At 42.0% G+C, this 27,964-nt stretch overlaps 1 long non-coding RNA gene across 1 annotated transcript; it reads left to right on the top strand.

The window, feature by feature from the left end:
* The first annotated feature begins 1,173 nt into the window (after nucleotides 1–1,173).
* LOC115079552 lies at nucleotides 1,174–26,435 on the top strand. Its single transcript, XR_003853320.1, has 3 exons — nucleotides 1,174–1,216; nucleotides 14,601–14,698; nucleotides 26,291–26,435. It is a non-coding gene; the product is annotated as an uncharacterized LOC115079552 (long non-coding RNA).
* The last annotated feature ends 1,529 nt before the right edge of the window (nucleotides 26,436–27,964 follow it).

Raw genomic sequence — 27,964 nt, 5'->3', positions numbered from 1 at the left:
TGTTAACGGTGATACCTTATTCTCCCATTGCTGGCCTTCTCCCTCTACCTTCTGTCATGCCGGGAAACACATACTTCTAAATATATAAAATAAAGAAATTATCAACTGTTGAACAGCCTTTAGCTGCAGTGCTTCTATTTCAAGGAAGAGCCTCCCCTTGGAACTTTGAGAGGAAGTGGATTATGGGAAATGCAGAAAAGGTATTGAAACCTGGCTTTTCATGCAGGCCTTTGAGAAAGAGTAGGCATGTGTTGGCTCAAACTGAGTAGGGTATTTGGGTGAATTTATATTGGAAGCAGATGAGAGCTTTAGGGTAAGTCAGTAGAGTGATGGGGTGGGGGGGGGGGGGGGGTTATATATATTTGTAATTCATTGTTTACCCATTTTATTTTATGATGTTATATGACATGTATATGTGCTTCAAGTATGTATTTAAGTATTTATCTTTTACCTATATTAAAATAGTGCTAGGTGAAGTAGAACAAAGTAAATCAATTAAAACAAGATATCAAATAAAATCTATAAAATTAAATTATTGTATTGTAACCCATGTTGAGGTTGTTATGAAACATCAAGATATCAAATGTAAATAGTAAAATAAATAAGCTTGAATAGACTATTCATACTCAGTATATAAATGTCATGGAGTGCAAGTCTTTTGGGCTGTAGCGAGATTGGTACTGCCTGGCTAGTGAATCAGCTAGATCACCCCTCCCCCCGCACAGGTGGTCATGCTCTTGCAGGGTCAGGGAGTAGGCTTCACTTGAACCAGGCTCTTCCCCTGCAGGTTGAGCCCTTGGGGTTCTGAGGCCAGCAGGCGAGGGTCAGTAACCAGGCCAAGGTCAGGGCAGCTGGAGAGCAGGCAAAGTCAGAATCCAGGCCAGGTTCAGGTAACCAGCAGACAGTCTGAGAGGCAAGGGCTAGAAGAGTCCAGGAACAGACAAGCAAGGCAAAGCAAACAACAGGGCTTGAAGCAGATTTAGGCAAGAAGCTGGAACAGAAGCATAGCAAAATGTGCTTGCAAGTAAGGCACAGCAGGGAACTTGCTGGTGGAACTGAGCTTCCTTATACACCAGAGCTGGGATGACATCATCAGTCAGCGCCCACAGGAAATGCTGGCTGCATGGTCTATAAAAGGGCTACAGGAAGTGCAAGTAGTTTCAACCAGGCCCTGGGATGCAGCCCAGTGCAGGAAGCTCTGCCAGAAGCACTAGAGGTAAGGGGCATTACAGTAAACAGGTTACAGTCAGGAAAGGGTTGGAACTCAACCAGACTATTAAAGGCTTGGCGGAGTAACCAGGTTTCTACCTGCTTTCTGAAATAAAGGTAGTCCTGAGTCTGGTGGGGCAGCACCAGAGGGCAGGCGCTGCTCCTGAGAAGGTTCATTGGCAGGATGTGTTTGTTTGATGGTGTGATGATGGCGGCTACAGAGGAGGACCTTCGCATCCTGGCAGGTCTTTCAGGTTCATTTCCTCTTAGGTTCTGGAAGATCAGAATTAAGGTTTTGAATCTGGCCCTGAAGGCTATTTGTAGCCAGTACAGTTTTTTTTTTATAGGAGGGTGCAATGTGGTCTGCCAGTTGAATCCCTGTAGCATTCATACTGACATGTTCTGAATTAGCTGTGAGGTAAATGTCCATATTCCTATTTATCTTCATATTTTCCTGTGGCATATGGAGTTATGTGTTTACAGTCAGTGCACACTTTCAGACACAAAAACAATTTAATATGACATGGATAAAGTAGCATCTAATGATCCACTCTGGAAGTGCTTGTGAATTGAAAGTAAAATATCTATCATGGTTAATACCTTACTTTTGGCTACTGCTATGATGTCTCCCTCTGTCTGTACTCTTCCTTTCTGTGACCCACCAGTTCCATGTCATAAGGGTCCCACATTGCGTGTATGGCCTTATAATCACAGTTACACATTGGTTAGAGAAATCAGAACTCATGTCCATTGCATGCAACAGGATAAAACCAGGACTGAGACAATATTCCTCTTATGATGCCTTTCTATCTGTCTGTCTGTCTGTCTCGCCTGTTAACTAGTTGCCCTTTCCATTAAGGATTAGGCAAGGCTAGAGCAGGCGAGGAGCTGAAATGAGGGAAGGCTGGAACAGGAGCCTAGCAATATATACTGCAGGGCTCATTCACTTAAAGGTGAATTTTAAAAGCCCGGCATGTGCCAGAACCGGGAGATGAGCGCGCAGGTCGGGCCGGCGCACGCCGAGTGAATCTGGTATGCGTGCGCTTGCCGCTATGTGCGCAAACGAAAAGTTCCAAAAAGGGGCGGAGCACGGGCCTTCCTGGATTTCAAATTGAAATTAGTGTGAAAATACTTACGCGCACCGGGGTTCCTGCCGTGTAACTTTACTTCTGAGAAGGATGAGGTGCAAGTTATAAAATAAAGATAAATAGACAGATCGGCAGGCTTTTAAGGGTCGGGGCCAACAGGAAGGGGAGATGGGAGGCTATTAAACTGGGGCATTTGGAAGTGCTATTCCTTATCTGGGCAAACTGGTAAAACTGGTAATGGCGTCGGCTCGCGTCTGTTGAAATTCCACCACTTACACAGTAGAAGCGGTATTTGCGTGCATAGGCACGCATCCACTTAAAATTACATGCACATGTGCACGTATTCAGGCTATTTTATAACCGGCGCACATATACGCGTTATAAAATGGCGGCGTCCCTGGGTGCGAGCCGATGAACACCCACACATGTGCGCCCGCGTGCCAGTTTAAATATTACCATCTTAAGCTTTTCTCCTATTCACTGTCTACTGATGAATGAGGCCCAAACTGTGTACATAATTATATTTATAACTAGTTATAGATATACTGCAAAGAAATATCAATTCCAAAGTTCGCTGTGACCCCCATGCTAATAAATAACAACAGTGTTCAAGAGGATATTAAATAATACCTTATAAAAATCACTAAGCCCCTGTGAATCAAAGAATGGCTAACATGGAGTGGTTGAATATTATTTCGCCTGAATATATGGCCATAAAGATCAATAAACAGAGAATTATAAGCTGATCCCTTCTTAGCTGACTAAATTATTACATTTCTTGTCGAGCTTTTGGGAGTTGCACTTCCTTTATCAGGTCAATTACAAAATGTTCTGCCTGACCCCTGTTAATTTCGGGGAAGTGTCCCCTGACCCTAGGACTATTTGATAGTGTCAGTAACCATTTCCTAATAAGCTGTTCCATAACACACACATAATTTTATAATCCTCTGTCCATCTTTGTCCTACTTATTCCGTTTGGAATGAGTGTAACTTCCTGAAAGCTAATCAAGAGATGCAGTACATTAAAGAAATTAAAAAAAAAGATTTTTGATATTGGTTTCCATTCAAGACAGTTCAGATACAGAAGAAGCTTTAGCAGGGAGACTGCCCTCACAGACCTCTCCGCAGGAGTCAGCCAGATAGGAACATGTCCATCAAGCTCAGTAATCTAACGGTGACCAATCCATGTCACAAGGACCTGGCAAGATCCCATACAGTAGATAGATCCCATATTACTAACGCTTGGCAATAAGTGGTGCCTTTCTCCAAGTCCGCCTGGTCAATAGCAGTTTATGGACTTCTCCTCCAAGAACTTGTTCAAACGTTTTTTAAACCCAGCTATACTAACTGCCTTAACCGCATCCTTCGGCAATGAATTAAAGAGCTTAATTGTGCATTGAGTAAAAAATAATTTTCTCTTGTTTTAACTGTGCTACTTATTAACTTCCTAGAGTGTCCTCCAGTTTTTGTATTATTTTGAAGCATAAATAACCAATTCTCATTTACCTGTTCCATTCAACTCATGATTTCATAGACCTCTATTATATCTCTCTCTCCCCCCGCCCCTCCCCCAAGCTGAACTGCCCTAACATCTTTAGCCTTTCCTCAGTGAGGAGCTGTTCCATCCTATTCATCATTTTGGTCGGCTTTCTCTAAAGCTTTTCCAGTTCAGCTATATCTTTATTGAGATGCAGAATCCAGAATTGCACACAGTATGATAGTTGCGGCCTCACCATGGAGAGATACATACTTTTTCTTGTCCTTGCAAACGCATGCATTTAGCCAACCAGTCCATCTCCTCTGATACAGTAACTCTGTCCACGCTGTGGGCTTGCTGGAGCAAAATGCCTGGGCACAGTCAGTCAGTATGAGGCAAACCAGTCACAGTGCGGGGTGGGATAAGTGGGTAGGAGAAGTAATGACAGCGGGTCAGGAGTCATGGAGGTGGCTAAGGTCAGAGTGGGAATCTGGTGATCCACGTCCAAGGTTCAGTGGATTTAGGCCCATGAGGGTCCGGGATAAAGCCGCGACTGACAGAGAGGCAGTGTGGGCAAAGAGGCAAGGCAGGTAAGCAAGAGGACCTGGCATGGGCTCGGGCAACGTGTGACCAGTATGCGCGGAGCCAAGGGGCACGATGGATGCAGCCACTCCTGGAGTGGGCGGCATAAGAGGACATGTCCGGGGAGGCAGAGAGTGAAGGAAGGAGAGCGTGCATGAGCCCAGGCAGTGTGCAGCCATCATGCATATGATACACAATCCATAACACCTACAAATGCTGTTTTTTTGTTACAAAAAATTCAAAAAAACAAGATGCAGACTATGCTGTGTTAATTAAACAGCCACTATAAACAAAACTATATGTGGATGGGGTGGTAGGTTTCATATAATTTTAGCATTGCTACCCAGTAATGACTTAATCATCAGCCACCCAACCTCCATCCATTCTTTTATTTCTGAGCACGGTGATCAATACATTTGTTGTGTTTAGATGATTTTGTGGAAAACATTTTTTGATTTTTTTTTTTTTAAGCACTAAAAAATGTGCACATAAATTTAAAATAATGAACTTCTAAACTTTTAACCGCACTATCCCAAAAGTTCTATGTATTCATACTAGTAGCACGACATACTCCCAAAATATCTTAATGACCTAGCTCTGGATGCAGCATTCATGCATGTGACGTCAGGGAGGAGGGATTTAACGGCACCATGGGAGCAGGGGATGCAGGCATTTGTGGGGCAGGAGTGACTGGGATGGGCTCCAGTGCCCCCCATGGCATCCCTTCCTCCCAGCACTGCCCATAATGATGGGGGGAGGGGCAGGCAATTTGAAAAGGGGCTTTCTCTGCTGATAAACACCATTTTGCCCATGTACAATCCCTTTGAAATTTGCCCCAGGTTCCTGTAATAGGCAATGGGGAGGACAGGTTACCTGGCTCAGTCCTTCCTGGGTGAAAACTGTCCCCATCAAAGCACACCAAAAAGGTAACCAATTCTAGATTTAAAAATAGATGTCCACAAGGGAGAAAACAGATGTGTTCCTTTTTTTTTTTCAAATCTATGCACAGTGTTTTGTTCCTGTTCTACCATCCACAAATAAAGCAGGTGCAAAGTAGGAAGGCACCTCACTCCTGTGAACTTTGTAGACAATTTTCAAAAGAAAACCACCCATATTGATGTATAGGGAGGGATATTTAATTTTTTTTTTTTGTTCTCAGGATTGATTTTTTGTTTGTTTTTTTTTGTGGACATTTTTCTTGTTGTGCTTTTCATTTTCAGAAACAGTACACACTATTTAGAAAACAAATAACCTGAAAATTAGACGGTATTAGGCATTCGTTTCATGTTAAAAGGAACCAAATCTTGCAAATATCTCCATTACCTGTTCTATGATAACTCAAAATAAGTTCATTCCACAAAGTAACAGAAAACATATCAACTCAAGATACTTTATTTCAAAAACTTTGCCTTATTTTAACTCCTTTTTGCTTATATATTGTATTTTTGAAACAATGCATTCTATAAGTGTAAAATCCAAGAGATCTTTGCTTGGTTACCATGTTTTTTTTAATAGGATGACACATGATTGTGAATCAAAGCTCTTCCATTAATGAACTACAGCCCGCACAGAGCCAGGAAGAGAACTTGCCTTATTCTGTAAGAGGGACTCATTAACTGTTTTTCCTCTTTCAGGAAATAACACCTTATGGCTCTTTTTAACACACAAGAGCTTGCTGTAAGTATAGTTGTAGCTTTTTTTTTTACTTCCCTCCTAATCTGAGCAGCAGGGAGCAACCTACCTGACCTGCCAGACTGTGCGATTTACCCAAAGTGATGAATAAGAGGAGACGTTTTCTCCAAATATAATTTGATCATTTCTTTCGGTGACATGGAAATTGAGGCCTGATCCAGTGTTTATGTTCCCTCAATTCATCTTCTTAAATTGCTCTAGGCTTGCCAGATGCAAGCTGGCTGCAGAAATAAGGATGCTTTTATAGAGCGGGTAAAAAATGCAAATAACTTAGCAGCACTGGTGTTCTTTTAATGCTGTTCTGTTGTATTTGATTGTTTTATTTCATTGTACCTGTTTTAATTGTGTTTTGATAATGATTGCTTAATATGTAAAATGATTATGAATATTGATGTTGTGATCCACTCCGAACATTTGTATGGAGATGGCAGAATACAAGAAGGTATAAATAAACAGAAGAAGGTCATTAAAATATGATGGGCTTAAGCAAATTTTGTTTGAGATTTGAAATATATTTGTTCTGTGAGATGTATGCAACGTTTCTTTGGAAACGGAATAAAGATGTGGTAGGTATGGCCCCCCGACCCACAATCCTTTGGGATACATCCCTTCTCTCCGCAATCCCACTTCTGCCCCATGGAAGTAGCAAAAAAATAAAATCAGCAGTTCCTACCTTTTATTGTTAAACTCTGCTGGGCCCCTTCCAACATTGAGGGATTCTCCTGTCCTCTCGTTCTACAATCCATCTGTTCCGTTAGAAGCTCAGTCACCTCAACATATTTCTCACGTTTTTTTGTGATATCTCTGTTGCTCGCTTCCTGACTGAGGCTTTCTCCCTCCTGTCTTTCTCTTCCCAGAAATTCTGTCTCTCTTAGTTCCTCTTTCTATTTGTCTCTCTTTCCTTTGTGTTGCTTCCCTCATAACGACTCTGTTTTTCTGCGCACCCCTGATTGTCTGTTCCCCCCCCCCCCCAGCTGCCCACTGGTTCTCCTTCCCTTCCTCTGTATTTTAAAATATTTGTTACCTGCCCTGCTATGTTTCAGGGTGGGGTTATGCAGTAAATTACAGATAAAATACAAATAAAACACATTCATGTACACGTTCAGATCTTGCTCTCCTCCATGTCTCCTTCCCACCACATGTTAACCAATCTCCCTTGCACTCCTCCCCCGTGTCTTCCTTTCCCTGAGAAAGCAGCAACCTACAGTGCCTCGGGTTGCCCAGCAGGGACCGCCACTGTAGCAACAGCCATCTTTGCCTCCCTGCCCAGGCCTATGTGCGGCCACTAAAAGTTTTTCTTTGTAACGAGCTTTTATGTGAAATCTTTTGGCTTTCAAGAAAATTACAGGAAATTACGATTCTAATTAAGGGGATAATTTTCATGCACCGTGCAGTGTTGGATCCCGACACCCGGGACTCAGCTTAGGCCAAGGCCCCAGCACTGAGGGAGCAGGGGATGCAGCCATCTGTGGCCTCAGCCCAGAGTCAGACCCCGGCCCAGAACCCAGGCCTCGGAGCTCCTCTTTGGCGTCTTGTCTCTTCTTCACCAACTGACTGCTGGGGGTCATTGTGCTGGAGCTAATTAGGTGCTGTACATCAAGATGGTCTCCTCTGCTGGGGAGGATGGGGCAAAATTCATTAACTCCAGTGGACAGCTGGCAGGACCCTAAGGGGGTAGAGGTAGTAGATTCCATCAGAATTTAACTCCTTCCATTTTGAAAACAATCTGAAATGAAATAGATTTCGTCTCATTTTCTACTTTGAATGCCCATCCCTACTGTCTAAGGAGAAGGACTTTTGTACCTTTAGTCTCCACCCGAGGATTACAAAAGACTGGGTTTACTTGCAGTTTCCTTTTGGTGCCTGACGGAGGAAGCTCTCTAAAGTGGTGGGTACTGATGAATTGAACTCCCACCAGGATCCGAAGGATTACACACAAGAGAGACTGGATTTAGCTGAATGAGGAGCGATTACCCCCCACTAAATTGGCAAATTCCTAACGTAAGGCAAACCTTTATCATCTTCCCTGGTCTTCCAAAGGATCTACAGTGTGAGGGCAGAACGGAAGACATCACACACGGACACAGAGGCTGATGTTCAGCACCATTTATCCAGCTAAATGTGGACTTAGCCGGACAAACGGGAGATTTGAAAATTTCTCCACATTGACCAACCCCAAGATAACTGGGTAATGTGTTATCAGGTTAGAAAGTTATCCAGCTAGCCTGAGGCTATATGCTGGCTTGATGAACCCCAGTTTTCAGCATTATCTGGCTAACCCCAGTTTTCAGCATTATCTGTCTAACCCCATTAGGATCATATCCTAATGGGGTTAGACAAAGGACATTCCTTTCTATTAGTCCTGTTGGACATCTTGGCGGCATTTGATACAGTCAACCACTCCATCCTTCTAGATCGCCTAGCAGATATCGGCATCTCTGGATCAGCCCAAAAATGGTTCAAGTCCTTCCTCAGCAATAGAACTTTTAAGGTCAAAATCAACAACAAAGAGTCTCCTCTAACAAATTCAACCGTAGGTGTACCACAAGGATCCTCCTTATCTCCAACCCTCTTCAACATTTATCTTCTCCCCCTCTGCCAACTGTTATCGGATCTCAACTTAATTCATTATCTGTATGCAGACGACGTGCAGATTCTAATCCCTATAACAGAATCTATCTCAAAAGCTCTTACCCATTGGAATAACTGCCTTCTTTCCATCACCAATCTACTTAACAGCTTAAACCTGGTCCTCAATGCCTCAAAGACAGAGCTACTCCTCATCTCCTCAAATGAAAACAATTTTCCGCCACCATCACCTCACAATTCTCACATTACCTGTAAGCATGTTAGAGACCTTGGGGCAATACTAGACAATCGACTAAACTTAAAGAAAATGGTCAACACAACCTCCAAGGACTGCTTCTACAGACTACAGGTTCTAAAACGTCTTAAACCATTACTATTTTTCCAGGACTTCAGGACAGTCCTACAAGCGCTACTATTCGCCAAAATAGACTACTGCAGTGCACTCTTCATAGGCCTCCCCAAATCTACCACCAAACCACTGCAGATGTTACAAAATGCGGCAGCGAGACTGCTGACCAGCACCAGCCGCGGTGAACACATCTCACCCATCCTCAGTAACCTACATTGGTTACCAGTAAATTTTAGAATCCTATACAAATCAATCACCCTAATTCACAAAACCATCCACCATCAACTTCAACTCGACTTGGAAATCCCATTCAAACTCCACTCCTCTAACAGACCAACTAGAGAGGTTCTCAAAGGCACTCTACAATTTCCTCCGACTAAGGCCACACGTCTCTCCACGACCAAAGACAGAGCTTTTTCGATAGCAGGCCCATCTATTTGGAATAACATCCCTGCAAACCTCAGATTGGAACCCTGCCTCTTAACTTTCAGAAAAAGACTCAAGACGTGGCTCTTCTACCAAGCCTTCTCCGATCCTCCAGACAATCACTAATGGCTTCCACTCTCATCCGGCCTTGGCATTTATTTTCATGAACTATGGACTCTGGTACCTCCAGGTTAAAGCACTTCCAAGCTTTAACCCGTTCTCTCTATCGTATCTTTCATAATTAATACTTGCCTTTATCTTCCTTCCAGCTTGTTTTAAGCTTCCAAGTTCTTGACTCCCGTTGATTGTAACTTTGACTTATTCCTATCTATGGTTATTTATTGTTTACCTGAATTGTTCCTTCAGTTATACCCTATGTTAAATGTAAACCGATCCGATATGGTTATTTACTATGAAGGTCGGTATAAAAAAACTGTTAAATAAATAAATAAATAATGTAACCGTCTAATTTTAGGACAGCCAAAGAGAAGTCCCAGAGTTAGCTGGATAAGAGCTGGGAATATTCATTGGTGCTGGCTGGACTGTGGCTGAAAATGGACCCCCAAAGTAATACACCCAGTGGTAGAAACCATAAGAAAGATGCCCCGCTGTGGTAGGAGCCTGTGGTCAGACAAGGAAACAAAGACTGATAAAATGGTTCACATGGTTCCTTGTTATGTTGTGCATCCACTGTGGGGGGGAAAAGCAAAATTCTCTTTCATTTTTTTTTTCTCTTTCTGTTTATTGACTTTCTGCATAAGATGTGAATAATAATCTGAGCATAAAATTCCCTTGCAATCTGCATTCTTCAAAGTAAAGAGAAGGATCAATGAGGGTAATTAAAATCCAATCCCTCACAGTCTGCTTCAGGTTGCAGACGCAGCCCTTGTGAGAAGTATATTTTACTATTGATTCTGTATTCCGAACGTCTCTGATCTTTTTGATTAAATCAACATCAGCAGGCATTTTCAAGATACCGTGACATGATTTATGGAATGACCAACTGAGTCAGATGCTAGGCCAAGCGTTAGAAACTTTTTCGGCATGGCAATTTCTGAAATGTCTATTTCGGGCCAACTTTTCCAGCCGGCACGTGTCACAGACAGTAAACAGCATTGCATTCTGCACACCGAAGCACGCCTCAGGCCGTGGCTTCCGCTGAAAGCATCCATAATCCTTCAGTAATTTTAATGTTAGAATAAATCAGTCTGGCTCATTTCTTTCTGCACGATGGTAACATCAAAAACTGTTTATAATGTAATCTCTCTTTCGAAGTGCAGTTTTTAAATGTTTTCACGCTGCCTATCTCTGTCCTGTCGCTTCATTCATTAAGGGGAGATTCTCTCCTTTTTGTCGTGCTCAGATCTATTGTAGAATACGTCAGATGTCTCCTCCAGGTCTTCAGCTTGCTACACTTGGATGAGGGGCATCAAAATTCCAGATGGTAATGTAACGAGGTCACCAATTAAAAAACCCCTGCTAGTCTCAGGACTGCAGGCAGTTATATAACCAGGAAGAAAATATTTTGTAAGTTGACTACAGATTGATCTTGGTATTATTATATCCTGCCTATACAGCAGTTCTCTTCTGAAATTCTGCATCTTTTTTGCCTTAATTATATCACACATATTTGGCGACCAGCAATTTTTGCTTTCAAAATGTTCTTTTCTTTCTGGATAAATGTTTAGGTTGCTAGCATTAATTGCATCAGTGTACTGTCCAGTTGCCTGTTTTCTTGGTAGAGCATTTGCCCCAAATGTCTCTTCTGCCCCTCCGCTGGACATGGTCCAGGAAAATGAACATGTGATCATTCAAGGAATGGTAAAATGCATCGCCACCCAGAGATAACATCAAGGAAAGATTGGACACAATAGATCTCAGGTCTTCATTCAGTGTCGTGAACTTACATACCTACAACAAATTTAAAAATTGTAACCAACCAAATGGCATCTACAATGAGAAAGTTAACGGTAAGGCCCCATTACGCATCATCAAAATAACACAGAATTGAACCCTACCTACAATATTGGATAGAGTGGGAAGTAAATGTTTTAAATGAATAAGCAGAAAATAAATTCCACAGAAATCCATTCTAAGTGCTCCAGTACAAACTGCCTCGTGGTCTGGTATGAAGCATAAAATTGGATACAATTATTTTTCACTCAACGCACAATTTAAACTTTGGAATTTGTTGCCAGAGGATGTGGTTAGTGCAGTTAGTGTAGCTGGGTTTAAAAAAGGTTTGGATAAGTTCTTGGAGGAGAAGTCCATTAACTGCTATTAATCAAGTTTACTTAGGGGTACATTTTAAAAAACAGCACGCGCGCGAACAAAAATACGCCGGATTTTAAAAGATACTAGCGTAGCCGTGCATATCTTTTAAAATCCGGGGTCGGCGCATCTAAGGCTGCGCAAAATCGGCAGCTTGCGTGCACCAAGCCGCGCAGCCTGACTCTGTTCCCTCCAAGGCCGCTCCGAAATCGGAGCGGCCTTGGAGGGAACATTTTTTTTGTCCCCCCCCCCCCACCTTGTTCGATGGAGTTACGCCTGCCGCTGGCAGGCATAACTTGCACACACCGGCTGGCCAGGCCCCGACACAGGCTGCTGTATCGGGGCACTCGGCCACGCCCCCGGACCACCCCAGACCACAGACACGCCCCCCGGACCACCCATTTTAGCAAGCCCCGGGACTTACGTGCATCCTGGGGGTTTGTGCGTGCTGGCGGCCTATGCAAAATAGGCGCGCCGGCGTGCGAGTGCCCTGCGAGCGTAAATCCGGCAGGATTTACGCTCGCAGGGATTTTATAATCTGCCCCTTAGGGAATGGCCACTGCTATTAATTGCATCAGTAGCATGGGATCTTCTTAGTGTTTGGGTAATTGCCAGGTTCTTGTGGCCTGGTTTGGCCTCTGTTGGAAACAGGATGCTGGGCTTGATGGACCCTTGGTCTGACCTAGCATGGCAATTTCTTATGTTCTTATGTTCTTAAACCTAGATATTGATAGCAGATAAAGCCTGCCCATGTTCCTTACTGTCACACTGCAGACCGTACTTTTACTCCTGTGACCTTCATTGGAAGGCTGTCCCATACATTAAACACCTTTTTTATGTTGCTCTTATATATCTAGCATTACCTAAATTCATAGGCATCAGAATGGGGAGGGTCACAGGGGCCATGGCCCACCTGAAATCTGACTCTTCTTGCAGAATCACTGTGAGATATCCAGGTTTGGGTTGGGGGGTGGAGAGCAGTGGTGCTTGGGCTGCATCTTCCCCACCTGCAGCTCAGAGCCCCAAGTTCTTTGAACCACATGCGACTCTATAGAGCCCAAGCAGTTCAATGCAGCAGCCGGGCCAGGCATCAGGGGGAGAACATGGCTGTCCTTCTCCTGCCTCCCATCAGCATGGAAGGGGAGAAGGGGAATGTGTAGGTGTGTGGGTAGGGAGTGGGGTGAGAAAAGAAAGAGAGGGTGGAACAAGGAGAGGGAGAAATGTGGGGGCAAGGGAAGAGAGGAGAAGAAGAGCTTGGTTGATAGTGAGCCCACCACCAACCAAAAAGCATTCCGCTGCCCTGGCCTAAATTCATGTCTTGTTCTAGATTCAGAACTTACATTCCAGCAAAAAATAATTGACCTTTGTGCATTATTTTAATATTCCTATCACAGCTACTCTTCTCCATTTGCTTCTCAAGAATATACATATGATAGATCGATACCTAGACAGATATTATATATTAAAATAATTGTAATTTTAAAACTAGATATATAAAAACTTTTTGAAAAAAAAAATTGTGTTCTATCCCTTCTTTTATACCTGGTGATAAAGTGTACCTTTCTTCAGCAGAATTTGACAGGTCCAAAACATCAGTGTTTACTCAGACTTTGCAGTCTGTGACTCATAATAAAATCTATGCAGGATGTTTTGCATGCAGCATGAGGCATCTATAGAAATATTGTAAAAACCTTCTTTATTCCACTCAATCTGAAAAGAGTCAGTTACAGGTGCAGTCATTGTGAATGTATTTTATTTTTTAACTCTGACTTCAAATGGTTTCTGATAGCAGATTGTGACGATAAAAATGATGATTAACATAAAATAATGCAAATTATATATTACAACATGCAGCTTTATAAAAAATGAAAAAAATCTCATTTGATGTAGCACAGAATGACTAGCAAAGCATACATATACTGTGAACTGCTCAATATACCACTGTACTTCAGTGTTGTACCACTACCAATCAGACTGTATAATATAGAAAACCAATGTTGCGCCATTACCAATCAGACTGTATAATATAGAAAACCAATGTTGCGCCATTACCAATCAGACTGCATAATGCAGAAAACCAATGTTGCGCCATTACCAATCAGACTGTATAATATAGAAAACCAATGTTGCGCCATTACCAATCAGACTGCATAATGCAGAAAACCAATGTTGCGCCATTACCAATCAGACTGCATAATATAGAAAACCAATGTTGTGCCATTACCAATCAGACTGCATAATGCAGAAAACCAATGTTGCGCCATTACCAATCAGACTGTATAATATAGAAAACCAATGTTGCGCCATTACCAATCAGACTGCATAATGCAGAAAAACAATGAGTGACTTTTTCCAAGGCTTGTGACTTTTTTTTATTGATTCAACCACACCCACAAATACAGATTCACCAACAAGCATAACCCGATTCATCAAAATCTTTCCCCATAGACACAGAATGGGAGAAAAGCCATAATGAATCCAGCCCATAATGAGATAATTCAAAAGGAAAAGAAATGTGCAGTACAAATATAACAGAATAAAAAGTTTTCATACTTAAGTGGAATTAAGAGGCAACAAACAAGCTGTAGGCAATACATTTTTGTTGGACTGACTTAATAGATATGTGACAAGCTTTAGTTCAATAAAAAGGTATCCTCTACATCTTGTTTGACCTTTGGTCCATTCTGATAACATGGAATTAACACAGCAACCACAATCCCATATTTAAGTGAAAACCAAATACAATTCATCTGTCACTTATCTCAATTATAGTGGGTCCTGAAAACCCAAGCTGCTAGGAGAGGGCTGGGAAACACTGATCTAGACAAGACACACAGAATAAGCGACTTCAGGAAATTGAACCACCATATTTCACATGTATTTATTTTTTTTATTCATTGATGGTGTGGCGGAATAGCCTAGTGGTTAGAGCAGCAGGCTGAGAAGCAAGGAAGGCAGATCCCACCGCTGCTCCTGGTGTCCTTGGGCATCTCAATTCAACCTCCATTGCTTCAGGTACAAACTTAAAAGAATATGATTTATATGTCTAAAATGGGGTTTTACGTGTGTAAATAGACTTCTGAAAATTGCTACTTTTACGTGCATAGCTCCTCTGAAATTTCACTGAATTTTCAAAAGCTGTTATGTGCGTAATTGGACTTTACATGTGTAAATGGGCTTTTGAAAATTGCTTCAATATTTGATACTTTTATGCGTGTAACTCCTTTGAAAATTCACTCCTTAGATTGTAAGCCCTGGGGGGGGGGGGGGGGGAGGAAAATACCTGCCTTGAGTGAGTTAAATACATATTTTATTTTTTATTTTGTTAAATAGTTTTTTCATTTTATGTATTTAAAATTTTGATTTACATATATATTATTTTGTTAATTTTGCTTTTCTATTGGTTAATTTTATGTAAAAAAGTGGCACTTCCTATAGAAGAATATTGGCTGGCAACAGAAATCTGCAGCTTTTTAGTGACCTGTTGTATAATTATGTTGCTTACCTGAGCTTGCAATATTAAACAGACTTACAAAGAACAATTTGCTATATATTATGATTTGCTTTCCCTTAAAACCTCTCAGATGAAACTATTTATTTATGTATTTAAAAGATCTTATAATACCGGCTTCTGATCACAAGATCATCAAGATGGATTACACCATCAACATATACAATTCATGACTCAACATATAAAGACCAGAATGTGAAAGCAAAAAAAGCAGGAGCATTTTGTCATCATCAAACCCACTACTACCTAAAAACCTCCCTCCCATCCATTAATAATAATCTCCCATCATTTATAGAGAGGTCGACTTCCAAACCCCATTACTATGGGAAGAGCTAGGTCTTTAATTTTTATGAACAATCAGCTTATCTGGTTCCTGCTGATCCTCCACAGGAAAGATATATTCCATGTCATGGCCTCCATCACAGAGAATACTTTTTGCTCTAAAATTATGGAACCTTCGATAGAAAATCCTGACTTGATCTCAAATTCCTATTAGGTTGGTATCATTCTAACTTATCTCTCAAATATTGAGGGCTTCCACCCCCTTCAGAGTTCCAAACACCAAAGTCAGGATTTTAAACTGCACCCGGATCATAATTCGCAATCAATGTAACAAATAAAGCATTTTGTCCCACTGAAGCTCTTTTTTTGGAACAGCCTTGCTACCACATTCGGAGCAATTTGTAATCTGTGCATGAAACACTGTGGTAACTCAGCTAATAATCCATTGTAATAGTCTAGATGTGAAATAACAGGTGCATACATGACCAACTGAAAATTATTCACATCTAAAAATGGTCATAATGTTCTTAGTTTCCCATATATCAGTTGACTGGTCCTAGACAGATGCACTTCTCCCCCAAACTGAGAATCTAAATAAATCTTTACATCTCTTACCTTCTCAACCAGAGTGAGTTTAAGAGAGTCCACCCCAGTGCTCAAAGGTAACATCACCTTTTCAAGAGCTATTCTTAATACTGCTGTTTTAGATGGATTCAGAGCCAAATAATTTTGTTGCAACCATCGTACAATATTTATCATTTTAAAATTACAATTTTGAACATCTACCCAATTTCTCCCTAATGGAACCACCAACTGTCTATATCATCCGCATAAAGAGACACCCCCCCCTCCCCCTCCCTGCATGCCTAGTGATCGAATCACACCCCCTTTCCCCACGCCGCTCAGTAACAGCTGAAGAAAGCGTGTGGCATGTCAGATTCTTACGCCGCCAAATATCTCGATGTGGACTTCATTGCGGTGCCCTGCTCGGGAAGCAGAATCCAGCCGCCATGAGAGGCCTTTCTCTGGTAGTTGGGAAGACCTGGCAGATAAACGGTGCATGTGCGTAAAGACAAACATGTTTGCTTTCTAGCACTAGGATGACTTGGGATAAATGAGAGCAGACATGTTAGCAGGTCACTGAGGGAAACAATACTGTTAGATGGAAACTCTGCAGTGACCAAGGAATTTAATTGCCTCATCTTAATTAATAGGCAAGTTAGCACAGCCTGTTTCCAACTGGAAGGACTTAATCTTTAATCTATTAAAGACCTCATTTGACGGGATAGAGAGTTATCTGGAAACAGTGATTTATTTCATACCTTGACAGCAATACAGTTGGGTATAATTTATGGAAGATAATACAGCGTTTTATTACAATGAAAATTCCAGGTGAGAGACGTCTTTACCATACCATAGTTAGTCACAGAAGGTAAATTACCTGGCTATGGCTGTAACTTTTATTCTTTGATAAGAAATTGAGGTTTTCAGCAGCCTGCTTACAGCTGTGGCATTATTGAAATTCACCATTAAGGAAGAGGAGAGGAGAGGAGCAGGGGTGAGTGGTTAGGTGAAGGGAACTTGAGGGAGAGAAAGAGGTGAAGGAGACTGGAAAGGGGACTGTGTATAGATATAGTGGAGGGGGCTCCAAGGGAAGGTAAAACAAGAGAAGGGTTGTAAAATAGCCACTGTATTCCAATTGTACAAAAATCCTGAAATGTAGGAATAATTTTAGACTCTAATTTATCAATGCAACATCATATATCAATTATAGTAAAATCCTCACTTTACAAAATACATCTACTTGTGTTATCCTGTTTAGATTACTGCAACGCCCTTTGTGTAGGACTTCCAAAATGTTTTATATGGGCGTTGCAGATATTGATGAACACTGCAGCTCCATTGATCATTGGCTGCCCACATTTTCCCAGTTTTAAAAGTTACATTGGTTTCCTATTAAGTCAATGTCCACGATATATGAAGGTGTTGGTACAGTTGTACTGCCCACAACTATCTGTGTTCTGCTAATCAACAGTTGTTAATGATCCCTGAGGCCAAAGAGGTGCACTGATAGCAAACCTCACGTTGTGCTTTTTTCAGGTAGCGTAAGTATTATGGAATCCTATTCTTTTAGAGATACAACTGGTTACTGATCACCAAACTTTTAGGAAAAAATTGAAAACCTTCCTTTTTATAAGGCTTTTAATTGATATATTGTGGATGTTATGAGTTTTATTTAAATGTATGCAATGATTGTTATTAATTAAAAGGCTATAAGATTGCTATTTATAAGAATGCTGTGATCTGCTTCGAACATTATCTTGGTAATGAACTGTGGAAAATAAATAACATACTTAAACATTTAAAGCCATTATTAAATACTTGTGATTTTTGCATGGTCCTACAAGCTTTAATTTTAAATAATTTTGATTGCTGTAATTCCCTATACTTTGGATTACCTTCATGAACCACTCACCCATGACAACTGGTTCAAAATTCAACTGCCCGTGCCCATATCCTAACAAATTCTAGCCGTTGTGAGCATATATCCCTCAATTTAGTGTCATTATATTGGCTGCCAGTTACATTTCACATGCAATACAAAAACAATAATATTCAACCTACTTCATAAGGTCTCACTAATCTTGACCTGTACCTCACTCCAGCTATACATACCATTGAGGCAGTTGCAGTCAGCAGGCAAAAATCTATTGGATGCCCCTATGCTAAAAAAAATGCCAGACTCTACATTAATAGGACATTAGCATTTTCAATTGCTGGCCCTAATCTCTGGAATGCTCTACCTGACGCTTTGCGAGAAATCGGAGAGTTAAAAGAGTTAAAAAACCTTTCTATTTAACAAAGCATTTGACACAGAGGTAACAAAGCGAGACTCTCCTCCACTCAGCCAAGGGCACTGGCACTTAATGAGAGTTATATCTTTTATAACAAATGTAACAGATTGCAGAGTTAGAAGTATTACGTTAGTAATTTTAAATTGTTCATTGTGATGTTTTGTTTTTATGTTTTATATTGTGAATGTAACTTTGTAAACTGTCCCGAGCAATCTTCTTGGAGAGTGCGGTATATAAAAGCTTTAAAATAAATAAATAAATGCACTCATAGTCCCAGCCCTCATGCAAGGTCCACCCCTGCTGGCCGAAAGAAGCCCACGCTTAGGCAGGGTGATCCGGGCCCCTCAGCCAGACGGGAGGGGGGGAAAGGCTATAGCTGCGGATGAAAGCTGATGGTGCTGAAGAACCAGTTGGGTCAGGGTTCAGCTGAGCTATAAAAGCCCAAAGAATGAGGAGGAAGCTGCTTTTCTTTGTGAAGCATCTCTGCCTGCACTTTTTAGTAAATCAGAACTTGCGACAGGTCTGCCTGTCACCTCCATAATGAGAGAGGGCACGCCCCAAAGCACCTTCCGTCGTTTGACTCCTTCTCCAGGGCATTTTCTGAAATGAATTAAAAAGTTGTTTAAGTCCATGTAGTAAAGAGCGGTAGCATTTATGCCTGGGTTAAACATGCAAGAGTGCGGGGTTAGCTAACACCTCTGAACCAAGAGCATTCGTGCGGATTACCTGCATGCGCATTATTTATTTTTTTATTTATTTCGTGATTTTTTATATACCGCGGCACGTTAATAACATCACCTATATAGGGTTATCGCCAGCTCCCCCCACAGCAATGGAAACAGTAATGTATTTATTTAAGCATTTATAGTTTGCCTTTCTCAGCAGTGCTGTACCAAAGCGGATTATGTTATTAAACTTACAAAACATACAATAAACAAAAATAACCAAATGTCCAATGCTAATACCTAAGCAGCTTAATTATAGGCCACTCAAGGCAGGAGCAGAACTGCATCTCCTTCAGGGAGGCTTCTCCCTGGTGGCCCGTGTTAATGCAAGCCACATCGCCCCCCACTCCAAGCAGAAATCCAGGTCTTAGTGGCCCCTCAAACCCATGTGCCCTACAAGCAGAAATCTGAACCTCGGCTCCTTCCCTGGAACAGCTCATGAGGTGCTCTCCCCCCCCCCCCCCACTCAATATTCCAAGGGTCTGTGGGGGGGGGGGGGAATCCTGAAATCTCCATCCACCCTGAACCCCCGACTCGCTAGCAGCAATGCCTCGCAATTGTTTGCAGGCCGGAGGGAATCGATTTTCCCTTGTCCTAACAGCAGTGGTGCTGAATATGAAATGGGGCCCCTGACACTGACCCCTGTACAAAGGGAAACATCTGCAGCGTTTGCAAGGGGAGAAAGGTTCTCCAGATGGGTCTTCTGAACTTTGTCGGCTGTTACAGTTTCTTTCAATGTTTCTTAATCAACTGGGAGATAAAAACAGTCCTCATCGGCAGAGGGGGAAACCCTGTTCGGGAACCTTCCAGATTGGTTTATTGTGTTTTCCTGTGATTCGATTTTGCGTTTGATTTCAAAGCCATTTTTAAATACAACTTAGCCCTGGGAGTCAGACCCACGTGCGGGCATCACAGCTTCGATTTGAAAACGTTTCCCCGGCAAGACTACATTTCATCTGCGGGCTGGAGATTAAAATTCCGCTCAGCAGGCCCCGGGAGGCAGAGAGCTCGGTTTCATGAGCTGCTCCTCTCTTCGGTAGCTCCTGGGCTAAGCTGATCTTGCAGCTCTCCAAAGGGGTCCCAAGGCTTCCCCTAAAAACGAAGAGCAGACAGGACAGCCTGGAACTAGAACAGATACGGAAAGGCCACACAAACCTGCCACCACTTCATCGTCAAAGATTTCTCAAAGCAAATGACCAGCACACAGCGCAATGCACTTTTGGCTAAATAAAGAGAGGAGTCAGCAGTTTCATGAAATGGTAGAGTTTGTTGAAGCCTTGAGTAAGTTCATTTTAAGCAGGATGGCACAAGATGGGTTTTGTTTTGTTTATTCCCCCTGTTTTGTCTTCCAAGAAATTGTTTGTATCTCCTGCCTTCTTCTGGTGCTTTGGAGCATAGCCACAGAAAAAAAAAAAAGAACTAAAAAAACAACAACAAAAAAACCCAATATGGAATAAGAGCGTTGTTATCTTTTCATTCCACGCTGTTAGAGCAGCGAGATTAGATGTACTTAGCAAAGCACACAAGGAAAAGCAGATTTTACTGTCCGAAGTTACAAAAATAGAAATCTCATGCAAATGAAGAAAAACCACACCAGATTAAAGAGAGAGGCTCTAGATGAACACCAACTCCCCCCCCCCCCCCCCAAAAAAAAATCAGTCTGAACTGCCATTGGAGCATTTGCATTTTACTGTGCAAACAGACTTTATAGGGAGGACCTGGCTCTTGCCAGGGCTAAAAGAGATGTAAACAGAGGGTCCCCTTAAGGCACTGCAGACCTAGATCAGGGAGTTTAGAGAGGGGCAAGGCTGAGTGGCAGTGGGGGAAGACCATATTGGCTTATGGGGTTAAATGTGCATACAGGTAAGGGAGGAGGATATTACTGTACTGAGGGAGCAGGTACTGAACCCATTTGATGGGCTTCTTTACTGGTATCTGATAATTTGCTTCTCGATTTGTTTTCTGCACTGATGTTACTGGAAATTCAACTGAACATAACAGACCTAACGGGGTCATGATCTGAATTTGTATCCCACCCTTCTTTATTACCACATAACAAACCTGACAATATTTCAAATACAAAAGTCTGACTTTCCTTGTGAAATCTGTCACTCTGCAGGCCTATTTCAATCTTCCTGGTTAGCAGAGCTTCCTGGCCAAGGAATATTGCTTTTGAAAAACCATAATACTATGGAATTGCAGAATTATTTTACGCTAAACAATATCCCACTCTGTAATAAACCTGTGACGTGCATGCATGCAGCCATATCCGAGGTGGTTACACTATCAGCACATTTATGGCACCTGGATGACAAGCAGCGGCCGAAGGGAACAGGCAACCATCTCCATCATCATCATCATCATCATTTTACCAAATTCAATGGAGGGAACTGAGGTACAAAATGAAAAAAGACTTGATCTCAGCCCTCAGAGGTTCTCCTAACCTCTGGTTCTGTGCTCAGTCTGGGCCCCAAGGCCTCTGTTGGGGCAGGGGTGGGCGAGGTCAGAGGGTCTCTTTATGGTTAGTTTCAATTTACATTTATTTAATTTTTTTTTTTTGGTTCTGCAAATGAATTGAATCAAAAAGCCCATTAAACAAACCAAAAATTGAATTCTCTTCCCCACCTCCCTCCGAAATGAACCCTCCCCTGCACATCCCTACTCTTTATCTGCTTTCTATTAATTACTTGCCAGTCCACATTAAGAAATGACCTCCTGTCTCAGGACTTTTTAGTTTTCTGAGGAATCTCTCATAAGGGACAAACAATCCCAATATACTCTAGTGATTGGCTCACACCTTCATAGATACCTCCCTTTGCTAAACCCATGCTGGCTCTTCCCCATTAAGTCATGGTTATTCACATGACCAATAATTTTGTCCTTAACGATAGCTTCCACCATCTTAGCGGGCACAAATAGCAGGCTCAGTGATCTGCAATTACCTGGGTCACCCCTGGAGACCTTTTTGAAAATTGGCGTTACATCTGCCACCCTCCTGTGCTCAGGTGTGGAGGGAGGCAGATCTGAATGCGGTCACAGATCACCAGTAAGATGTCTGCAAATTCATATTTGAGTTTCTTTAGAATTTGGGGGTGAATACCATCCCCTAAAAAGAATGGTTCAGGTATGGTGATCCCCCCCCTCCCCCCCACATGATTCCTGCTTCTTGGGCCAGCTGGGGGGGGGGGGGGAGAGAGAGAGAGCTCAGCTATTTCACAGCGGTGGCACCAACTCTAGATTCCATGTAAAATATATAGGGTTCTAGAGGGAACTATGGCCTGTGGTGGAAAACCCCTTAAGTAGCTGTCAATGAGGTCTCACGGTGACGGGGATGTAGGGGGTGTAGAATGTCGGGGCGTTGATTGAACTGGAAAACCAGGAGGGAACTACCAAACCAATATATATATATATATATATATATATTTTATTTTTTTTTTTAGTATATACTGAATGTCTTGTTCTTTCTCTAGGCCCTGAACAACATCTAAGCTTGAAGGAACTGCTTTACAGTAGCTAAATAATGAGCTCCTTCAGGAGGCATACATCCTGAGCCTGCTCAGTTCTGTGCCCCTAGCAAAACCAGTCAGCAATACAATTCAGCACCATTTCCACAGGCTTCAAATAAGCAACGCGCAGAAAAATCTCACATTCTGAGTTCTCATCTTGTGTCTTGTATTTCTATCAACCCTAAGATAAAGGACTCCAAGCACTAATGGCATATCCTAGCACATCGTGCCCAAAAGTCTTCACTGTTCTGAAGTCAGAATGCCGTCAGGCTCCTAGCGGAAAGCAAAAGTGCCCGTGAGGTTTGAAAGCAAACCCTGGCCTGCAGGAACCTGGCAAGGCGATGTTTGGAAGAGCCTCCAACAGAGGTGTGTAATGACGAATAGAAAGCAAAGAGTATTCCTCTGAGCATGTGTCTGGTGGGCGGAAGGCCTTCATGGGTTTCGGAAAGCTAAACGTCGAACCCTCAGGGGTTTCTCTGGTAATTTTTACAATAGGAAGCAAATTACTCAGCTGACCTCTTATTCATATTATGTATTTAATCTCTCAACATTTTTAAGCTGATTTTCTTTACAGCCCAACCTTGTGACCTCTGTTTTTTGTAATAAAATGAACCACCACATCTCAGCTTCACCCTTACGGTACAAAGTAAAAACATTAAATTAATTTAGCCTCCCTAATGATGCCTGTTTCAGGACAGAGATGAAAAGTTGCTATCATACCTGGCATTCCATTAGCTCATAATTCAATATGAAAAGAAAGAGAAGGCAAAAGAGCACAGCTGTCAGCACCTGCAGACATCATTTCTAAAAAAAAACAAAACCTAGATACCAGCTATAATATTTTTTTTTTATCATATGCTGTTGGTTATTAACTTGTCTAGTCTTATTAGCAATTAAAGAGAGAAATGTATCTGATGAAATTACCTGCTTCAGTGTCTTACTGCAGCAGTAACAAGAATGGGATCTGGGGGTGAATGTATCTGATGATCTTAAGGTGGCCAAACAGGTAGATATGGCGACAGCAAAAGCCAGACGGATGATTGGGTGCATAGGAAAAGGAATGGTCATCAGAAAAAAAAGGTGATATTGCCTCTATCTAAGCCGCTGGTGAGACCTTACTTGGAGTACTGCGTACAATTCTGGAGATCGTACCTTCAAAATAATATAAACTGACAAGAGTCAATCCAGAGGGTAGCAACTAAAATGATCAATAGGGATGTGCATTCGTTTAAAATGATTGTAGGAAGGGCAATGAATGAGGCTGAATGACCATGCACCATAACGGTGCTAGCTGTACCGGAGAAAGGAGACAAAGTGATGTCACTTCGGTGTCGTGCTCCAGGCAAATGGCACCATTTTTAAAGGACCAGGCACTGGGCAGGAACAAGTGGGTATTGCTCCTGTATTTATCGTGCAGGACCTGAGAAAGGGGTACGTGATCCCAGCCCCAGCACATTTAAATGGGAGGGGCCCCAGTTGGAGCAGACTAGAATGGATTCGTTTTGGGGGCTGGAAGTAGGGCAAGGATTGGCCACGGTAGGCCAGGGGGCATGGAGTGGGGAAGGAAAGGTGGGAATCGGACAGGGTAAGCATGGAACAGGGGGAGGATAAGAGTCAGACAGGGGAGGGGAGTAGGAGCTGGGCAGGGTAGGTATGGAATAGGGGGCAGGGTAGGTATGGAACAAGGTGAAGGTTAGAGTTGGGCAGGGTAGGCATTGAGCAGGGGGAGGGTTGGGGGGGGGGGCAGGGTTTTGGGGAGGTAATATGGCCCACACTGGGGTTCTAGGGTACGTGGGTGTGCAGTTGAAACATCCAGACGAAATGTGCTAACATATTGGCATCGCATTCCAATGCACCAAAACATAAAAAAAATGACAGCAGCCTATCCAGTCCACCCATCCACATAAAGCTAATGACTTAGCTTTATGATCCCTTTCACCACTTCAGAGATCCTCTGTGTTTATCCCATGCCTTCATGCAAAATAACCGTGGAGGAAACAGCATAACGGAGAACAAGAAGAGTTTGAATTAAAAAGCGTTTCCCCTAGTGACTTGAAAGTTACCCAGACAAAACCAGTGATTTTTATTTCCTGCTCTGCCAACTGGGCAACTTTTTCCTTGGGTAAAATTTAGTCAGATAAAGAGAGAGCCCTTTTGAGGCCATGGCCTAAATATTTCCAGGTAGTGCCTCTATTCAGTGTGTTATATGGATACCTTGCGGCAGGTAAATCTGGTCAGGGAAAGTTATTTAGGTAACTTTATGTGGGTGTATTCAGCGAGAGACTTAATCCATGCAAGTCCCACTGACTATCCTGGTAGACTTTACACAGGTAGCGTCCTGCTTGCCACTCCATTCAGTATGGCTTCAAAGTCTTCCCTGGTAGTGTGTAACTAATTCTTTTAAGCTAACTTTCACTCCTGTGCCAATTTGTTAAAGAGGAGAGATGCTAAATGATTTGCATGAGAACACAACAAAATTAAAAACATTCATACTTAATATTCTATGTCGGAGTTTGCCATTATTTTAATGATTTGTTTTATTTGTATCATAATTGTGGTATGTTTGATTGATCCCTGATTATTAATATTGTACTCCACTGCGAACACGACTATGGACTGGCAGATTATAGATGCTGAATAAATAGTTATGGTGGATATCATCCTATGCACCTGTATGAAAAGCACACTGAGGTTGATATTGAAAGTGCATTTAGTGCAGGATAGATGGATAAGTAGGACTTAGATGGCTATCTAGAGGTCCACTGACAATCAGCAGCTGCTAGATAGCCGGATAAGTGACTTAGCTGGCCAATTTGTGGATGGGCAGTGGGCGGATCTGGGTGGCATTACATATCCCATTAACTTAACTGGATAAGTAGCGATATTCTTTCTTATCAGAGTTGGTCTAACTTAGTCAGATTTAACTTATCCGGCTAAGTAGCGCCCTGACCACAGATATTCAGCGGCATAGCCATGCTGCTAAATATCCCTTGTAACTTATTGGGCCCATTTTATCTATCCTATTAATGCCGTTTTACAGATTGTTGCCTATCAGGAGGGCTCTTGCTTGACTATTCTTTCATTATTCTACCCTCCTTCTGTCCCTTCACAGGAGGAAATACTGAATTTTATGTCTGGGGTTCTCTCTCCCTGTTGACTAATTTTATCATTTCTGTAAGTAGAAAATGTGGTAAGCAGAGTAAGGGAGAGAGGGTAGCTGGAACTACTTAAATTACAAACCTGTGAGTTAAATGAATTGCCTAGTTTATACGTAATTATATTTGATAAGTGTTCAGTACTGAAGCCATGGTCTGCTGGGGGCTTCCATGTGATCCCTTCAGCACAGGGCAGTGATGGACACTTCCCTTTCCGCAGCTGAATATATACAGAGCCTGGGATTTGATGGTTAAAAATGCAAACCATACTGAAGAATGGAAAGGGCATTAATAATATTTTATTCTACTGGACGGAATGACAAATAGAATGTGTGTTTATTGAAGAGACCTTGGAAATGGAGCACATTATCTATAGCAGAATGATTAATAATTAACTGCACTGTGAAAGGTTAATACTACACAGACAAAAGGTGCTGGTTAGCAATCCAGAGCTGAAGCTTTTGATCATGTGTTAGCTCTTCTAAACTGGATTTTCAATGTCCCTTAATCAGGTTACATGAGAAAACTGTCTCATTTAAATTTAATCTGATTTTTTTTTTTTTTTTTTTTTAGTGGCACCTCTGGATCATATTTTACAGGAAGGCTTATGCTGCATGAAGTTCAGTAACTGCTGCTTTGAATTTTATTCATCATTGGGATTAAAAAGAAAATGATTCATTTGGGATACAGGTGATTCTTGATAAGCTGAGCCATTTGCTGTGCGGGCGATATCACGCAGAGGTAAAGGTCATGTGGTGATATCAATAACTGAGGCAGTGTGTGGTGGTGAATGCGAGCCCCCTTCAGCCAACGCCTGATTACAGCTCTTGTCCTCTGGTTTTCTAGGTTAGCTATAACCTAGTTAGAATCAGAAAGCAGGGACTGAAAGAAAAGCCCTCTGAGGTGACAATTAAGGATCTGCATATGTACTGCATAACCTGGAGAGGAGGATGAGGGGAGAGAGAACAGACATGTAGGCAATTCAAAAGTTGAATTTTCAAGTAATTTATATGCATAAACCACATTTTTATGCTCATAATTTTTGGGTAATTGCCCAGGGCTTGATGATTGTACATATCTTTATGCACACTTGGGGATAGGCATTCCTGGGATGGGGGAGGGGGGTTGACAGGCAGAGATGGGACTTATGAGCTTACATTTTTATTTTCACAAGTCTGCACATAAGTTAGCCTGCACAAGTGGCACCCTGTGAAGAGCAGGTGTAGGTTTGTTCAGGTTGTTTTGTGTGCAGAGAAAGGCAGCTACACAAGCACTTTTGTAACAAACCTATGCGCATAAGCTTTTAGATATTATGCTGATCTATCTCTCTTCATCAGAAACTTAACCAAGCATCCATTCCCAAATCTCAGCTTGCTTATCTGACCACCATCTGCACCCTTCCTTGGAGCTCCTTTCATTGGGCAGATTGCTCTTATATCTGGGCTCTTGTCCTCCACTGTCAATTCTCAGCTCTGTGATTTCCATCTTGCTATGCTTTATGCCTGGAACAGACTCCCTGAGCCAGAGTGCCATGTTCCATCTCTGGCCACATTCAAATCCAGTCTAGAAACTCACCTTTTCTGACTACTAACCTCTTCTCTACAGTAAACACGCTTCCACTGATTTGTTTTCATTTGTCTTAACTAGGACTGCCTCTTGTGAACGACTTTGTAGTTTGGAATTTTCAATAGACACTGACCCTCAGATCGTAGGGTTTTGACTGGGCAGTATATTTTCAGTAGTTGATTAATGCACATCAGAGATTCGTTATTGAGTACTTTAAACTTTACCTTTCAAAAATTGATGGGCAAACAATGCAGTGAATTCTATGATGCCAAGAGTCAAATTTCTACTACTACTACTACTACTACTACAAATTTCTATAGTGCTACATGACATATGCAGGGCTGTACAAAAAGACAGATCCTGCTCTATTGAGCTTTCAGTCTAATAAGACAAAAATACAGGACAAGAGATTTGGGGTATTTCATAAATGAAGACAAGGGTTAAAAAGAAAAAGTTAGTTAACAAGACTCAAAGCAGACAATCAGGCATAAAATTTTAAAGCGGCTTCAAAAAGATGGGTCTTTAGATGAGACTTAAACACGACAAGAGAGGGAGCAGGACGCACCAGTTCAGGAAGACTAATCCAAGCACACGGAGGAGTGTAGAGAGAGAGAGAGATGAGAGGTAGTGAGGTTCTGCAGAGTGACTGCATTTGTAGAAATTTCTAGAAATAACATTCTC

Source organism: Rhinatrema bivittatum, chromosome 17 (genome assembly GCF_901001135.1).
Source record: "Rhinatrema bivittatum chromosome 17, aRhiBiv1.1, whole genome shotgun sequence".
NCBI lineage: Eukaryota > Metazoa > Chordata > Amphibia > Gymnophiona > Rhinatrematidae > Rhinatrema > Rhinatrema bivittatum.
This window is presented reverse-complemented; position numbering and strand designations above follow the sequence as displayed.